Source organism: Mandrillus leucophaeus, unplaced genomic scaffold (assembly GCF_000951045.1).
Source record: "Mandrillus leucophaeus isolate KB7577 unplaced genomic scaffold, Mleu.le_1.0 Scaffold158, whole genome shotgun sequence".
Lineage (NCBI taxonomy): Eukaryota > Metazoa > Chordata > Mammalia > Primates > Cercopithecidae > Mandrillus > Mandrillus leucophaeus.
The window spans coordinates 20,054-36,819 of record NW_012101565.1 but is presented as its reverse complement, the minus strand read 5'-3'; the positions used below and the strand labels follow the sequence as shown (position 1 = coordinate 36,819).

The 16,766-nt window shown below is 49.1% G+C and overlaps 1 long non-coding RNA gene across 1 annotated transcript; it reads right to left on the bottom strand.

Moving 5' to 3' along the window:
* Nucleotides 1-12,716: 12,716 nt before the first annotated feature.
* LOC105536278 lies at nucleotides 12,717-16,454 on the bottom strand. The gene is made up of 2 exons (XR_001005571.1): nucleotides 16,162-16,454; nucleotides 12,717-12,939 (listed from the first exon to the last, which is right to left on the bottom strand). It is a non-coding gene; the product is annotated as an uncharacterized LOC105536278 (long non-coding RNA).
* Between the last annotated feature and the right edge of the window lie 312 nt (nucleotides 16,455-16,766).

The window sequence follows — 16,766 nt, the reverse complement described above, 5'->3', positions numbered from 1 at the left end:
CTGGAATTAGCGCAGATCCAAAGTAGATTCTGATAAAATGTAAATGGTGATCCCTAGAACAACCACTAGAGAAATAATTCAAAAAATAGAGTGAAAAAATCATTAAAGAAATTAAAATGCTACATTGGAAAATACCCAGTGTAAAAGCAGCAAAGGAGGAAGAGAGGATCCAAGACGACAGGAGGCAGAACACACTTAGTGGGGCCTATGCTGTCCACATTCTGGTGGCACTTAACTCATCGAATCTTCCTGGCACCTGGCTGAGTCACTAGTGCCATCCCTTTTGTACAGATGAGCAGTTGAGGCTCAGGAGCATCAGGGATAGTCAGGGACACAGAGTTTGGAGTCCGGAGCCATTTTACTCCACAGCCCAGGATCTCACTGCATCCCTTCCCCTGCCTGTTGCCTGTGATTCCCCGCTTTTCTTGGCCTCTGGCAGCATTTGTCTTGGCTGTGTCTGCCAGCCTCCTGCTGTGCTGAGCTGGATGTGCCTGTGGTGCCGCTGTGTCCTGCTTTCACTGGGCAGTCCTGGTGGCACCTGTTGTCCTGGAACAATTACTGATACCCCTTTAACTCTCAAAAGTGTCTGAATCGTGTGGGGCCACTCTGCAGGGCTAACCTTCACACAGTGCCTAACACATGGTGTCTGTGGGGTGTCAGCTCTTCAGGAGCCCCAGGCCAGCAGTCACAGCAAGGTCACCACCAGAGGACATTGAATGGTTCCACCTCTGAAGTCAGTACTGGCCCCCAGGGTCTCTGGGTGGGCAGTAACCTGGAGCAGCCCTTGCTGGGGAAAGAGAACTGGCACTACTGGGACCCATCTCAAGGGGGTGTGCAAAGGCAGAGAGGGATCCAGCCTGGGGGTGGTCACCTGAGGGCAGCCCTCATGGCTCCAGCGGTGGCTCGAGAAGCCCGTGAAGCCACCCTAGGAGGCTGAGCAGGGGAGGCCTCCTCAAAGCCACCCTGGGGCAGGCAGAGCCTCAGAAAGGACCCTGAGGCTGGCAGGGCAAGGAGCTTCTGCAGTGGACCTCCAGAAGTGCAGCTGCCTGCTGAGAGACGCACCTCAGTTGGGAGGTCTGGGTCCTCTGCTTGCTCTCTCCTCATCTTTACTGAGGAGGGCCTGGGGCAGCTCAAGGCTCTCGGCTGCAGCAGATCAGCACCCAGGAGGCTGCGACCGTTGGCCCCTTAGCTGGGGGGTGGCTGGGGGCTTGGGCAGGGCGCCTGGACAGGACAGCATTAAGCAGGTGGCACCTGCACTGGCTGTGCCTGAATCTGAGGTGGGGAGGACTCCAGATGCCCAGTGAGAGCTGAGCCAGCCAGGGAGGGCCCAGAGAGATCAGGTGGGCTCTGCCAGCTGAGGAGGGCTGGTGGGGGTCTGTGCTTCTGAGCCCTGGCTACAGCCCTCCTTTTTGAATCGCCTGTTCTGGGGTAGCTCTGGTGGTGGGGCAACAGGATCCCACCAAGACACAGGGACCACATTGGCCTCCAGCCTGGGAGCCTCACAAACATTCCTTGCTCAACAGAATCAGGCTGGACCCTTAGCAGGGAGTGGCTGGAGTCTGACTGGAGAGGGCAGACGTCAGGAGGGAGGGAGCCAGGGCCTGTCACATCTTTCCTCTGGCCGCTGTCCTGACCTTTGTAAGCCCAGAGTCTCCCCTTCCCTGAAGGGAGGCCAGCACCCCAGGAGGGCAGCAGGTGTGCTGTGAGGGTTGGAGCAGTGTGAGAGGTCAGGATACACTAGAATGGCCATGGACACCATGTGGGGGTGCTGTGGGCTGGGCTGCAGAGCAGTGTCCTTCCTGCTGCTCCTCCCCTGCAGGTTCCCCTGATCTTATGGTTTATTGGGTTTGATACCAATCAGCAGACCCTGCAGGGTGGAGGCTCCCAGGCCTCTCAATCCTACCATTCTCATGTGCCAGTCAACCCCACTGTAACTGCCCAATTAGTTCTACTTGTCCACTGCCCAGATAGAGCCAAATTTACCAAGACAGTGGAATTGCAATAGAGAAAGAGTTGAATATACATAGAGCCAGCTAAATGGGAGACGAGTTTTCTTATTACTTAAATCAGCCTCCCCTAAAATTCAGAGGTGAGAATCTTTCAAGGACAGTTTGGTGGGCAGGGACCTAGGGAATGGGTGCTTCTGATTTTGGGGGGATGCCATCATAGGGGTGTAGAAAAGGTCCTTGTGCACTGAGTCCACTTTTGGATGAGAGCTACCAAGGAGCTGCTGGTCTGCTGGTCCAGGTAGAGCCATCTGGTGTCAGCAGTACAAAAGTGTGGCCAGGCACAGTGGCTCACACCTGTAATCCTAGCACTTTGGGAGGCTGAGGCAGGAGGAGTGCTTGAGCCCAGGAGCTTGAGACCAGTCTGGGCAACATAGTGAGACCTCTTCTCTACAAAACATTTAAAAAAAAATAGCCAGGAGTGGTGGCACGTCCCTGTGGTCCCAGGTACTTGGGAGGCTGAGGCAGGAAGATTGCTTGAGCCTAGGAGGTCAAAGCTGCACTGCGCCATGATTCTGCCACTGCACTCCAGCCCGGGTGACAGAATGAGACCCTGTCTGAAAATACATCTTAAAAGGCCAATCCTAGGTTCTACAGTAGTGATGTTATCTGCAGGAGTAATTAGGGAAGTTGCAAATCTTATAACTTCTGGGACAATAGTTGGTAATTGTTTATCCCTACGTCTTAGCAGAATCCAGGCCCCTCTCATCCTCTTAACTTGGTGGCCTTTCATTAGTATTACAAAGGTGGTTTAGTTGTGGGAAGGGCTGTTATCATTTAAATTACTAACTAAATTTCTCCCAAAGTTAGCTTGGCCCACGCCCAGAAGTGATCAAAGGCAGTTTGGAGGTTAAAGGCAAGATGGAATTGGTTAGGTCAGATATCTTGCACTTAAAATTTGTGCAAAGGTCTTTTCACAATGGTCTGCCTGTGATAGATGTGGCCCAAGCCAGACCTGTGGGGAGCCGCTGCATACCCCTCTGCAGCGTGGGGTACCTGGCCAGTCTGGGCCAGTACTGGGGCCTGCGCAGAGGGGTATAAAAAACAAATAAACATCATCAATTTTTGGAACCCTAGAAATGACATTGAGCCTAGAAGGAAATGTGGCTGTGTGGCATCACCATGCAGCATGCAGCTGCAGCTCCCGCTTCTCCAGCTGTAAGTCACCTCTCTTTCTCTTTTTTCTTGTTCTGTAAATTGATTATGTGAAAGGACAATACATTGGGGCTCCCAAATCACTGAGCTAAAGGGAAAAGTCAAGCTGAAAACTGCTTAGGGCAGTTATTACTTAAATCAGCCTCCCCTAAAATTCAGAGGTGAGGATTTTTCAAGGACAGTTTGGTGGGGAGGGGCCTATGGAATGGGCCCCTGCCTGCCTCCCATTCTATTCAAAGTCACCCCTTAGCTCATTGAGATAAATGCATATCTCATTCCCTTCTTTGGAGAGGCTAATCAGAAACTCAAAAGAATGCAACCATTTGTCTCTTATCTACCTATGACCTGGAAGCCCCTACCCCACTTTGAGTTGTCCTGCCTTTCCAGACTAAGCCAATGTTTATCTTACATGTGTTGATTGGTGTGTCATATCTCTGTAAAATGTAGAAAACCAAACTGTGACCACATTGGCCACATGTCGTGAGGACCTCCTGAGGCTGTGTCATGGCGTGTGTCCTCAACCTTGGCAAAATAAACTTTCTAAATTAACTGAGACTTGTCTCGGATTTTCTGGATTCACATTTTGGTAATCACAAAGGGATTCTGAATGGAGGTTCCCCGACCTTTGAAAAAATGTCTTATGAGTGCTTAGTACCAGCTTGAGTTATCTTTATGGCTCAAATGAATAGGACAATTTACTGAGGCCTGGAAGCACCCCCTCCAGAGAATCCCTGATCTCCCAAAATTTGGTTGAGATTTAACGTTTTATTTTGCTGTACGACTCCTACCACCACCCCGCCCCTTTTTTTGGAGTTTTACTTGCTTCCAAAACAAGGCAGGCAAGTTTTTTCCTGCTTCTGTGACGATGGAAGGCAGGTAAACTCCTTTATGGAGTTTGAGCTCACTTCCAACAGGGAAGATGAGGTTGTTTTTTTTTTTTTTTTTCCTGTTTCTAGGATGGTGGAGTGCAGTCTTCAGCCTGAGATCCATTCCTAGGTAAGTAACTGAACTGGGGTTTGTCTTGGCTAAAGGTAAAATTAATAGCCAGCTGGTCTTAATTTCTCCTTACTGTTAGAGCACTCAGTAATTATGTAAGTTGTGCAATTGTTTGTTTTGCTCTTTTTTATTATTGTTGTTGTTGTTGTATGTTTCTGTTTTTCTTGTTTCAGTCTTTTTCCCATTGGGTTTGACCAACTCTATCTGACTTGATCAAATCCAAAGGAAAGTTTCAAATTATGGGGAATAAGGCCTCTAAAGTGGCTACATTCTCCCCCCCCCAAAAAAAAAGGATTGATTTTGATTTTCACTACTTAAGGGGCTTTATTTACATAACCAGACCACCTTTTTGCTAGCCAGGCCAAACTGAAAGCAATGGCTGTTACCCCACGCTGCAGTTCAATGCCTAAGTTTCTGCCTTCTTTTTTTTTTTTTTCCAGCATGAAAGCTGGGTTTGGTTCCTAAATCAAGTCCTTTCTGGTTTGATACTTGGTACTTCTGAAATAGCAGCAATTTGTTCTAGCTGAAATATGGTAATGAGATTTAAAAACTTTTTTTAAAGGAACTCAATGGTTAAAAGCCAGATAAATTAAAGCTAATATCCAAAATGTGTGTGTGTGTGTTTTAAAGGACCTTCATGTTTTTGTTTTTGTTTTTTTCCTCTCCTAGAACCTTGTCTTATTTCTTCTCAGTTGACTGAATTCTAGTTTCTTCATTTACTTCTGCTGTCTCTCCTTTCTCTTGCACCCTCTGCTGCACGGGGGACCTAAAATAGTTTATAATAGTGTGGGGTTCCTTAAAGAAAATGGAGAAGGTGCTAGACTCCCTTTGGGGGAGAAACTTCTGTTTTTCCTTATGGAACCCCAAGAATTTAAACAGACAAGTTTGTTTCAGCCCTTAAACCACTTAATTTTGTATTGTGAACCTGATTTTTTTTTTTTATACTAAAATAGCTATTGCAACAGAGACTACCCTTGGTTTTTAAGGAAGACTGTAGTTTAGACACTTAGAAATGTGTTTGTATTAGTCCATTTTCACGCTGCTGATAAAGACATGCCAGAGACTGGGCAGTTTACAAAAGAAAGAGGTTTCATGGGCTTACAGTTTTGCATTGCTGGGGAGCCCTCACAATGATGGTGGAAGGCAAGGAGGAGCAAGTCACATCTTACATGGATGGCAGCAGGCAAAGAGAGAGAGCTTGTGCAGAGAAACTCTCATCTTTAAAACCATCAGATCTCTGGAGACTTATTCACTCTCATGAGAACAACACAGGAAAGACTGACCCTATGATTCAGTTACCTCCCATCGGGTTCCTCCAATGACATGCGGGAACTGTGGGAGTTATAATTCAAGATGGGATATTGGTGGGATACAGAGCTAAACCATATCATTCCATCTCTGACCCCTCCCAAATCTCATGTCCTCACATTTCAAAACCAATCATGCCTTCCTAACAGTCTCCCAAAGTCTTAACTCACTTCAGCATTAACTCAGAACTCCACAGTCCAAAGTCTCATCTGAGACAAAGCAAGTCCCTTCTGCCTATGAGCCTGTAAAATCAAAAGCAAGTGAGTTACTTCCTAGATACAATGGGGGTGCATGCATTGGGTAAATACAGCCATTTCAAATGGGAGAAATTGGCCAAAACAAAGGGGCCACAGGCCCCATGCAAGTCTGAAATCCAGCAGCGCAGTCAAATCTTAAATCTGCAAGATGATCTCCTTTGACTACATGTTTCACATCCAGGTCACACTGATGCAAGAGGTGGGTCCCCATGGTCTTGGGCAGTTCTGCCCTTGTGGTTTTGCAGGGTACAGCTTTCCTTCTGGCTGCTTTCACAGACTGTTATTGAGTGTCTGTGGCTTATCCAGGCACACAGTGCAAGCTATTTGTGGATCTACCATTCTGGGGTCTAGAGGTCAGTGGCCATCTTCTCACAGCTTCACTAGGCAGTGCCCCAGTGGGGACTGTGTGTGGGGGCTCCCACCCCACATTTTCCTTCCACACTGCCCTAGCAGAGGTTCTCCATGAGGGCCCCAGCCCTGCAGCAAACTTCTTCCTGGACATCCAGTCATTTCCATACACCCTCTGAAACCCAGGTGGAGGTTCCCAAACTTCAGTTCTGGACTTCTGTGCACTCACAGGCTCAACAGCATGTGGAAGCTGCCAAGGCTTGGGGCTTGCACCCTCTGAAGCAATTTACAAAAGAAGAGGTTTAATGGAGTTACAGTTCCACCTAGCTGGGAGTGCCTCACAATTGTGGGGGAATGGAAGGAGGAACAAGTCATGTCTTACATGGATAGCAGCAGGCAAAGAGCAAGATAACGTGTGCAGGGGAACTCCTCTTCAGAAAACCATCAGGTCTTGTGAAACTTATTTACTATCATGAGAAAAGCATGGGAAAGACTTTCCTCATGATTCAATTACCTCCCACTGGGTTCCTCTCACAACATGTGGGAATTCACGGTGAGTTTTGGGTGGGGACACGGCCAAACCATATCACTCTGCCCCTGGCCCCTCCCAAATCTCATGTCCTCATATTTCAAAACCAATCATGCCTTCCTAACAGTCTCCCACAGTCTTAATTTCAACATTATGCAAAAGTTAACAGTCCAAAGTCTCGTCTGAGACAAGGCAAGTTCCTCCCACCTATGAACCTGTAAAATCAAAAGCAATTTAGTTACTTCCTAGATACATTGGGGGTACATGCATTGGGTAAATAGAGCCATTTCAAATGGGAGAAATTGGCTGAACAAAAGGGGCCACAGGCCCTGTGGAAGTTTGAAATTCAATGGGGCAGTCAAATTTTAAAGCTCCAAAATGATCTCCTTTGACTCCATTTCTCACATCCAAGCCATGCTGATGCAAGAGGTGGGTTCCCATGGTCTTAGGTAGCTCCACCCTTGTGGCTTTGCAGGGTACAGCCTCCCTCCCGGCTGCCTTCATGGACTGGCGTTGAATGTCTGTGGCTTTTCCAGGCACACAGTCCAAGCCGTCAGTGGATCTACCATTCTGGGGTCTGGAGGATGGTGGCCCTCTTCTCACAGGTCCACTAGGTGGTGCCCCAGTAGGGACTCTGCATGGGGGCTCTGACCCCACATTTCCCTTCTACACTGCCCTAGCAGAGGTTCTCCATGAGGGCCCTACACCTGCAGCAAACTTCTGCCTGGGCATCGAGGCATTTACATACATCTGAAATGTCGGCGGAGGTTCCCAAACTTCAATTCTTGACTTCTGTGCACTCAACAGGCTCAACACCATGTGAAAACTGCCAAGGCTTGGGACTTGCACACTCTGAAGCCATGGCCTGAGCTCTATGTTGGCCCCTCTTAACCATGGCCGGAGTGGCTGGGATGCAGGGCACCAAGTCCCTAGGCTGCACACAGCATGGCAACCCTGGGCCTGGCCCATGAAACCACTTTTTCCTCCTAGGCCTCTGGGCCTGTGGTGGGAGGGGCTGCTGTGAAGGCCTCTGACATGCCCTGAAGACATTTTCCCCATTGTCTTGGAGATTAACATTCAGCTCCTTGTTACTTATGCAAATTTCTGCAGCTGGCTTGAATTTCTCCTCAGAAAATGGGATTTTCTTTTCTATTACATTGTCAGGTTGCAAATTTTCCAAACTTTTATGCTTAAAGAGAAATAATTTTATATGAGACAGAATACTGTATGGTCAATTTAGTCCTACAGTAAAATGAGTGGTTGTTTATAAAAAAGATATTCAGGTCAACCCAAAAAGTCCAAGCATGTCATGAATGGTCTGTGTAAGTCACAATAACAGGATGTATTTTTTTAAAAAGCAAAAACTTTTATGTGATCATGCTGTCATACTATTATTAAGTTTTGGTTTGCGTAGGAAAAAAACTGAGATTAATGTTTTTTAAAATTAAAGTTATTACATCCATGTATCTCTCTGCATGCACATTTAAAGTACTTGTGACATTGAGTTACAGGGTTTGACTCCTGGATCTAAAAAGAACACCAAGTCCTGCTAAATTTTAAACACTGACAGGAATTAAAGCTCCATCTTCAGACCCAGTAGAAGATGCCCTTCAAAATAAACTGCATTCCTGAGACATCAGGCCAGAAATTAAAGCTATTCAATTCCTCAAGGCCCAGGGACTATCATGAAGAGGCGGGTGTGTAAGATTGTAAAGGCTGACTTTGAGAGATAAAATAAGCTCAGTTTCTCTATAAATAAATCATTAATGTCAAAAGCACACTGATACAAAACTAGCATATGGACCCCTGTGTCAGATTAACAAGGTTTTCTGGAAGCATTAACAAACTCCTTAATAAATTAAGGCTATAAAGTTTATAAAAGGCTTATGAAAATTATATCTTATGATCAAGATTAAAATTTTATTAATTATAAAATTTTGAAAAACAAATGTAATTGGCTTCTTGTTTTTATTGGGGTTTATTGTTTGGAAAATTAAGTTTTCTCTGAAAGAATGAAGGTTTTCACCTTTTTTGAAATCCTCAAGTTAGCACTTTGGTTAAATGAATGACTTATTTTGCAATAGCCTGTGATATCAAGTGTTTTAAACCTTTGATATTTGACAAACTTTCCAAAATAAAATTGTAAATTATGTCTTTTTCTGACCTAATTAATCTTTTAGGATATTAAGTTCCATAAAGTCCAAAAATGACATAATTTGTCCTATTTAGTATAAAAATTATATAGGAAGTGTTGTCAAATATGAAATGGTGTTTGGGTTTCTTTGGGCTGTGTTTGTATAAACATGTTATCGTTATGTGTTCCCAAATCATAGGAAACTCCTATAATTCTGATATGACTTAGTGTACATTATCAGTAGTAATTATAATTATTATGTTAAATTATCGTGTGCCACAGAGGTAATGAATTTTCTTGTCAATGATTATTTTGACTGTGGCTGCCCTAAAACCTTTTGTCATTCACGGACAATTGTTGTCTTATTTTGGTCCTTCTTAGAAGGTGATTTTATAAAAAGCTATAAAACTCCAACAGGTGCTCTTGCATACAAGTTTTTAACAGCTTTGGAGATGGTGACATCAGAATAAAATAAAAACTTTCAGGGCCCATGGAGAACTGAAATGTTCAGGAATATCAAGCGGAACAGGAATTAACTACAGCAACTGAACTATTACAAGACTGAAGTAATCCTTTTGACTTTTCACTTAAAATGTTGCTAATCCTTTGCTTTGCTTTTTCAGAGCCAAGGAAACTTTTCTTTGGAGCGATTAACAGGATTTAACAATTTAGTATATTCCTATGAACAAAATTTATAACATATTTGTTTTTCCTCTTCCTGATTTCTCCAGAATTTGGAAGCTATTTGTGGCAATACAGTTATTTACATAAGTGCAATAAGAATCTCTTTTCATGTATGAGAGGACACACTTGGAGAAACTGGTTATTCTACCAAGGCTTTGACTGGAATGGTGTGCTTTCCTTTAAGGACTCAAACTTGACTTACAGAGCCAATAAAAGCCCCTTGGGAAAACTGGCCTCATGTTTGTCTACATAGTCTCTGTACAGGGTTCCTTAACTGTCGTAAGTAAAGAATGTCACTTTCTGACAGGCCCACCAGCCCCAAGTTTTATCTTGGAACCTCAAGAGAAGAGGATCCCCCAACTCATAGATATTTGATGATACGAATCCGTGACTACAATTGGCTTTAAAAAAGTCTTATTTGAGACAAAGTTCCATCAAGGCCAATTGAAAAGCCTGTGTAGGCTGGTCATGGTGGCTCATGCCTGTAATCCCAGCACTTTGGGAGGCCAAGGTGGGTGGATCACCTGAGGTCAAGAGTTGGAGACAAGCCTGGCCAACATGGCAAAACCCCATCTCTACTAAAAACACAAAAATTAGCCAGGTGTGGTGGCATGCACCTGTAATCCCAGGTACTCAGGAGGCTGAGGCAGGAGAATCACTTGAACCTGGTTGGTGGAGGGTGCAGTGAGCTGAGATTGTGTCACTGCACTCCAGCCTGGGTGACAGAGGAAAACTCCATTAAAAAAAAAAAAGCCTATGTAAAAAATAATTATTCTTGCTGCACTGAATACAAATAATTAGGCCAAGTATAATAAAGCAAACTAGTCCTACCATGATTTGTGTTTATTAAAAATGGGAAACTGGAGAAAGAAAAATTATGTTGCAAAACCTATAGTATACCTGTTGTTAGATTCTAGTCTTGCCTAATGTTTTAAAGTTTTTATTATTTTCTACAGTTTTGACTGAATTATAATTTTTCTTGGCTACAACTCTTCAAAATAATGTTTTTGATTTTTTTCTTCTGTCTTTTTCTCCCATGTTTCCCAATTTGGAGTTGCTGAAAACTAAGCTGTGCTTTCATAAAGCCCTGTGAACTGAAGCCAGGCAACTTAAACTTCAGAAGAAAACAACAGCAACCTATTTACATACATAAGCCACTTTCATACCTGCCTACTAATGTATGGGCTTCAGAGTAATGTGGCCTATATTGAATTTTCCCAGCTTGTTCTTTTGTTTGTTGTTGTTTTTCCTCCCTCCTCCCCCTATTTTCTTTTCACAGGACATGGCACTTCACAACCTTCTAAAAATGAGGTTTTCTAATAACTCCGGACCTAACTGTACAGGAATAAACCATCCTAGCCATGAGAGAGCAGACAAAACCTGAGACCAGAGACTCATTTTCTTATAAAATGCTTTCTCCAAAAGACTTTTAAAAAGGGGGAAAATGTGAAAGGAACATTCCTTGGGGCCCCAAAATCTCTAAGCTAAAAGGAAAAGTCAAGCTGGGAACTGCTTCTGGCAAACCTGTCTCCCATTTTATTCAAAGTCATCCCTCTGCTCACTGAGATAGATGCATATCTGATTGCCTCCTTTAGAAAGGTTAATCAGAAACTCAGAAGAATGTAACCATTTGTCTGTTGTCTACCTATGACCCGGAAGTTCCCTCCCCACTTCCAGTTGTCCCGCCTTTCCAGACTGAACCAGTGTTCATCTTGCACATGTTGATTCGTGTCTCGTGTCTCCCTGAAATGTATAAAACCAAACTGTGGTCTGACCACCTTGGGCACATGTCGTCAGGACCTCCTGAGCCTGTATCGTGGGTGTGTGTCCTCAACCTTGGCAAAATAAACTTTCTAAATTAACTTAGACCTGTCTCAGGTGTTTGAGGTTCACAATTAATAGTCAATGACGTGAGAGATAAGCCCTCCTCCTCTCCCGGTTGTGGACCTTTCCCTCTGTATTACCTTGCACCCAACTCAGACCAGAAGGCGCACAAGACCCCATGACTCTTCCATCCTCTGTGTTCATTATGCCTCTGCCGGAAGGAATACAGCCCCACCTAATTGGATGTGCTGGCCTCTGTGGACAGTGTTGAAGTCCCACTAAGCTTCCCAAACGTTATAAGTGACCCCTAAACCTCTCCACTTGGGAGCACCAACTTCCATTCTTTGGAATCTGTGTACCCAGGTGGCCTTTCTCAAGCATTGTGTGCAAATAAACTACATTTAACCATATTCCATACTTCCTGATCTTTTTAAGGTTGACAGGAGCCACCAGCACCCTCACGTAGCCTCATCGTCACCCTAGACAAGCTGACTGCAGGCTTGACTCAGAGGTCAGCTCTGCTGGACACAGGGAGGGACCCAGGACACCCATGGGCAGGCAGAGGCTGGGTCTGATGTGCAGCTGCAGGGCCAGTGGAAAAGGGCTGCCTCACGAGGAATTGTTTTCTCCTCACTTCCCTTCTGAGGTCCTGGGATGAGCCTTGAGCAGATGCCCCCATTCCACCAGCCTTCCTTCCTGGCCTCCCCTTCTCACACCCAGTTCTCTTCCTCCTGCCCAGGTCCCAGACGCCGAAGGCTCTGCTGCCTGCAGAGGGCAGGAGAGGTGTCTGGGGCTTTGGGGGCCATAAGGATGGCCCAGATGCCGGCCCTTCCCGGTGGGAGAGCCACTGCCCACCTTTCCCCAAGGCTACTGCCCAGGCTTTCCCTTGACTGGCAGCCTCCTCCCAGACACAACCGGCCCAGGTGGTCCTCTCTCTTAAGGGGGTGGCCGAAGCCCGGGTCTTGCACACGTGGTGCTGCAGTTCCCCTGGGGTCCCTGAGGGAAGCCGGGGACTCTGTGGACTCCATGGCAGGGAGCCCTGCACTTGGACGCCGTGCCATCCTTACAGCCATCTGAAGGGCAGGAAGGCCTGGCCAGACTGGGGATGGTGAGAAATCTGGACTTGAGGGTGGTGGCGGCAGCTGCTGTCACCTCTTCATTGTAGATGGGGGCTGAGCTCAGTGGGCAGGGGCTGCTGAAGTCACACGGCTAGGGAGAGGGGACGCTAGAACTAAGTCCAAATCTGTGGGACCAGGAGCTGGGTTCATCCTCCTGTGACCCTGACTCTTGGTGAGGAGACACCCTGAACTGGGCAGGGTGGCAACCATGACAGGCATGGGGAGGTGGCAGGTCCCCAGGCTCACTTGCTCCTTTGCACAGAGGGGCCTCTGGCCTGTGGACAGGGGCACCCTCCCAAGGCTCAGCCCTGCCACCTGCAACACACTTTACCCAGGATAAGTAAGTCACACTGCCCATTTTTCAGGGCAATAAATTTTAATAAAGAGTTGTATTTTCCCCTGCAAGACCCAGAGTGAAGGCTGTCTCTTCAGCCACAGGGTTCACCGCAGCTCAGGCTCACTTCCATCATGAGCTGTCTCATGAGGACTCTCACAAACCTCTCTCTCTCTCTCTCTACCCCCCCCCGCCCCCCAGTTCCAAAAATGAAGCCGCCAGCTCTCACCATACCTTGCTGTTGAACTGAATGACAGACATTATTCAAAACCCCCACCCTAGGGCTCAAGATGAGGGGAGCAGGACAGAGTTCGGGGCAGCTTCTTAGAGGGAGGAGCCCCGGCTGGGAGACCTTAGAGGATTCTTGTGTGACGGGGGGAATACCGGGTGTCTCTGAGGCCCGTTGTGGGTGCTGAATGCTCTGGCCTCCCCAGGGCTCAGCCCAGTCCCCGCTCTGCGGGACCCTGGGGCCAGGGTCTCCCTCTGGCAAGTGGTCCCAGGCCTTCTGACCACCACCTTTGCCAGTGGCCTCATCACAGTTTATTCCTAAAACCAGAGTCTGCTCCTCACTGGCCCTAAAGCCTCAACCTCCAGCGCCCCTCCCGTGCCCCGTGACCCCTTCAGCCTACACACAAGCTTTCTGTTTGTGGCGGGAACCCTGCCCCTCACAGAGGGGCACCAATGAGGGTCACTTATGTAAGAGCAGGGCTGTGTCCACAGCTTGCAAAGGACAGAAGTTGAAAAAAACTGCTTTATTGCAGCTCAACAATTAAGTAAACAGCCTTTCTGTTTATGGAACTGAATCATGGTGTTTAATTAATTGAATTGTCCTCTCCAACACATCTGCAGGGGTCATCGGCATGCTATGGGCTCCTCTTTCATTCGTATTCATGTTCTGCTTCTTGGGTGATACCCTGAGTCACAACTAAGAGATGGGGGCAGCCCAGAGAAGGCTGAGGTGGGGTCTCTGCACTGCTGTTCGGGACAGGCATGTGTCCCCTTACTCTCAAGGCTTCCTTGGAAGCTGACCGCACGCAGTGAGGCTGTGCCTTTCCTCAACTGTGCTTGGGGACCCTCCCTGGGGCACCAGGGCCAGCACTGCAGGTGCCTTGGAGCTGGCGGGTGCCCAGAATGGGGAAGGAGGCAGTAGTGGGATGGGAGAGGCCTGACAGAGGGGATGCTCCTGGCCTGATCCTCGCGCTGACATTGGTGCAGAGCAAGAAACCAGGAAAGGCCTGGGTGGTCCCCTGTGCTCATGGGGTGGTGGGCAGAGACCCCCTTACTTGTGACTTGAGAGGGAGCCCCTGGCTTTCTGAGCATGTGAGTGTGTGCCCATTTCCACGAGGGGCTCCGTCTGCAGTCCGTGTGTGTGCTGCTCATGTGCTCGTGTGTGGGAGCGTACATGCACACATGCACTGTGGCAATGCATACCTGCACATGCATGTGCCAGAAGCTGGAGGGACAGAGGCTCCCCTGCCCAGCCAGCCCTGCTGGCCAGAAGCCTGCAGCCACCTGCCTCAGTCTTCTCCAGGAACGACCCAGGGCCATTTTCCTCCAGACCCTTGAGGCGACACAGACTACTCCCGCTCTGTGGAAAGGAAGCTTGAACCTTGGCAGCTCCTTTCTTTGTGCTGGTTGAGTCAACCCATCTGCCTGTCCATCCACCCATCCATCCCCCTGTCCGACCATCCACCCATCCCCCATCAGTCCATCCACCCATCTGCCTGTGCATTCAACACCATACGCCTGTCCGTCTGGCACCCTGGCCCTTACTGGCTGGCCTGCTGTGACTCTCATCCACACCTGCAGCCCCACCAATCTGCTCCCCCTCTCAGGGACCCTGTCCTCCACCTCTAAAGTGGGGATGCTGGGCAAGGCGGGTATGAAGTCAGGGGGAGACTGGTTGAGAGCAAATCTCAGAAGCCCAGAGATTCCCCCTAGACAAGGCCCAGCCTGGGAGACCCTCACCCTTGATCTCTACTTGGCTTGGGCCCTTCCACAGTGGGTGCTCCATAGATACTCCCGGATGCGATCCCAACAGACCCACCCTGGCTGCTCGCCACCTGCCTTGGCTGGGCCCTGGGCTGGATCCCCCACTGTTATGTGGCTGCCACACTGCCCAGCCCCGGTTCGCAGCCCTTAAGTGCCTCCTCCCACGATGGGCAATGCCGAGCCCCTTCCACCTTGTGCCATGATAAAGGGCTTACGGGGGTTTCTTATTGACTGAATTTTATTTGCTGACATTAAATGGTGCAGTGGGCTGGTGGGCCTGGCTTCCCGGTTCATAAATGGGATCAAAATGTCACTGTGATTCCGTTAAAACCTTTAAAAAGGATGGTTGTGCCAGTCAGATCTAGTTTGTAAACCTGCTCCAGCTGCTGTGGGTCTCCTGGGGCCAAGAGGCCCTCCCTGTCCTCCCTTTTCTCCGCTGGTGCTGGCCCTCCCTCCCCACATCTCCTGCTCCACCATGAGCGTCCGGCTGAGCCAGTGTTGAAGCTGTAGACATAAATCTACGGGCCGTTTGAGTATTGAAAACCAAGCAGTGCTGAGTGGAAGAAGTCTATCTGTCCATCCACCCATCCGCCTGTCCGTCCGTCCACCCATCCCCCTGTCCATCCATCCACCCATCCCCCTGTCTGTCCACCCATCCCCCTGTCTGTCTGTCCACCCATCCACCTGTCCATCCATCCACCCATCCCCCTGTCCATCCGTCCACCCATCCCCCTGTCTGTCCATCCACCCATCCCCCTGTCTGTCTGTCCACCCATCCGCATGTCCATCCATCCACCCATCCGCCTGTCCATTCGGCACCCATACGCCTGTCTCTCCATCCACCCATCTGCCTGTTCATCTGGCACCCATCCCCCTGTCCGTCTCTCCACCTATTCCCCTGTCAGTCCATAAACCCATCTACCTGTCCGTCCATCCACCCATCTGCCTGTCTGTCTATCCATCCATCCCCCTGTCCGATCATCCACCCATCTGCCTGTCCATCCATCCACCTATCCCCCTGTCTGTTCTGTTCAGACATCTGCCTGTCCAGCACCCATATGCTTGTACATCTGGCACCCTGGCCCTTACTGGTTGGCCTGCTGTGACTGCTCCCTCCTGGACCTACTGGGCCAGGTCTCCCCACTCCACAGGAAGTGGGGCCAGGCTTCTCCCTGGTGACCTCAGTACCAGAGTTCACAATGTGCTCCTTGTCAGTCTCCCCCGACTTCATAGCCGCCTTGCCCGGCATCCCCACTTTACAGGTGGAGGACAGGGTCCCTGAGAGGGGCAGCAGATTGGTGGGGCTGCAGGTGTGAATGACCCTTGGAGCGGGCCAACTGAGATCCTGGCTCCTCCGGTAGTGTGTGGAGCCCTCCTCTCCTGCTGTCTGGATTTGGACTCTGCTGCCTGGGATCCAGGCTGAGCGGGGCTCCTGCACCCTTCTTCAGGGCAGCCTGTGACAGAGGGTCTTCTCACCTCATTCCAGAGGGGGGCTGAGGCCTGGAGGAGCGGGTCCTGTGTTTGCTCCCCTGGGCACCCATTTCGGAGGTGGGCAGTTCTGCTTCCTAACTCACACTCATGGTCCACCCACTGCCTCCCGAGCGCCACGAGGGCCGCCGCAAGACTGAGCCCCGGAAAGTCTCTGAGGTGGAGAAAAAGCTGTGGGGCTTCAGGGTGGGCTCAGGGTCTTTCAGTCAGGAAGCCACTGCCCAGGGCCTCAGCCACATGGCCACTGGGGTCATGGCCACCACAGGACCCTTCCTGTGAAGGAACTCACCTCCCCAGACAGCCTGGACGTTTCCAGGGTCAGCGTTCTCTCCCGGCACCCCCTTGGTCCGCACGGACGTTTCCAGGGTCAGCGTTCTCTCCCGGCACCCCCTTGGTCCGCACGGACGTTTCCAGGGTCAGCGTTCTCTCCCGGCACCCCCTTGGTCCACAGGGACGTTTCCAGGGTCAGCGTTCTCTCCCGGCACCCCCTTGGTCCACAGGGACGTTTCCAGGGTCAGCGTTCTCTCCTGGCACCCCCTTGGTCCGCACTGATGTTTCCAGGGTCAGCGTTCTCTCTTGGCACCCCCTTGGTC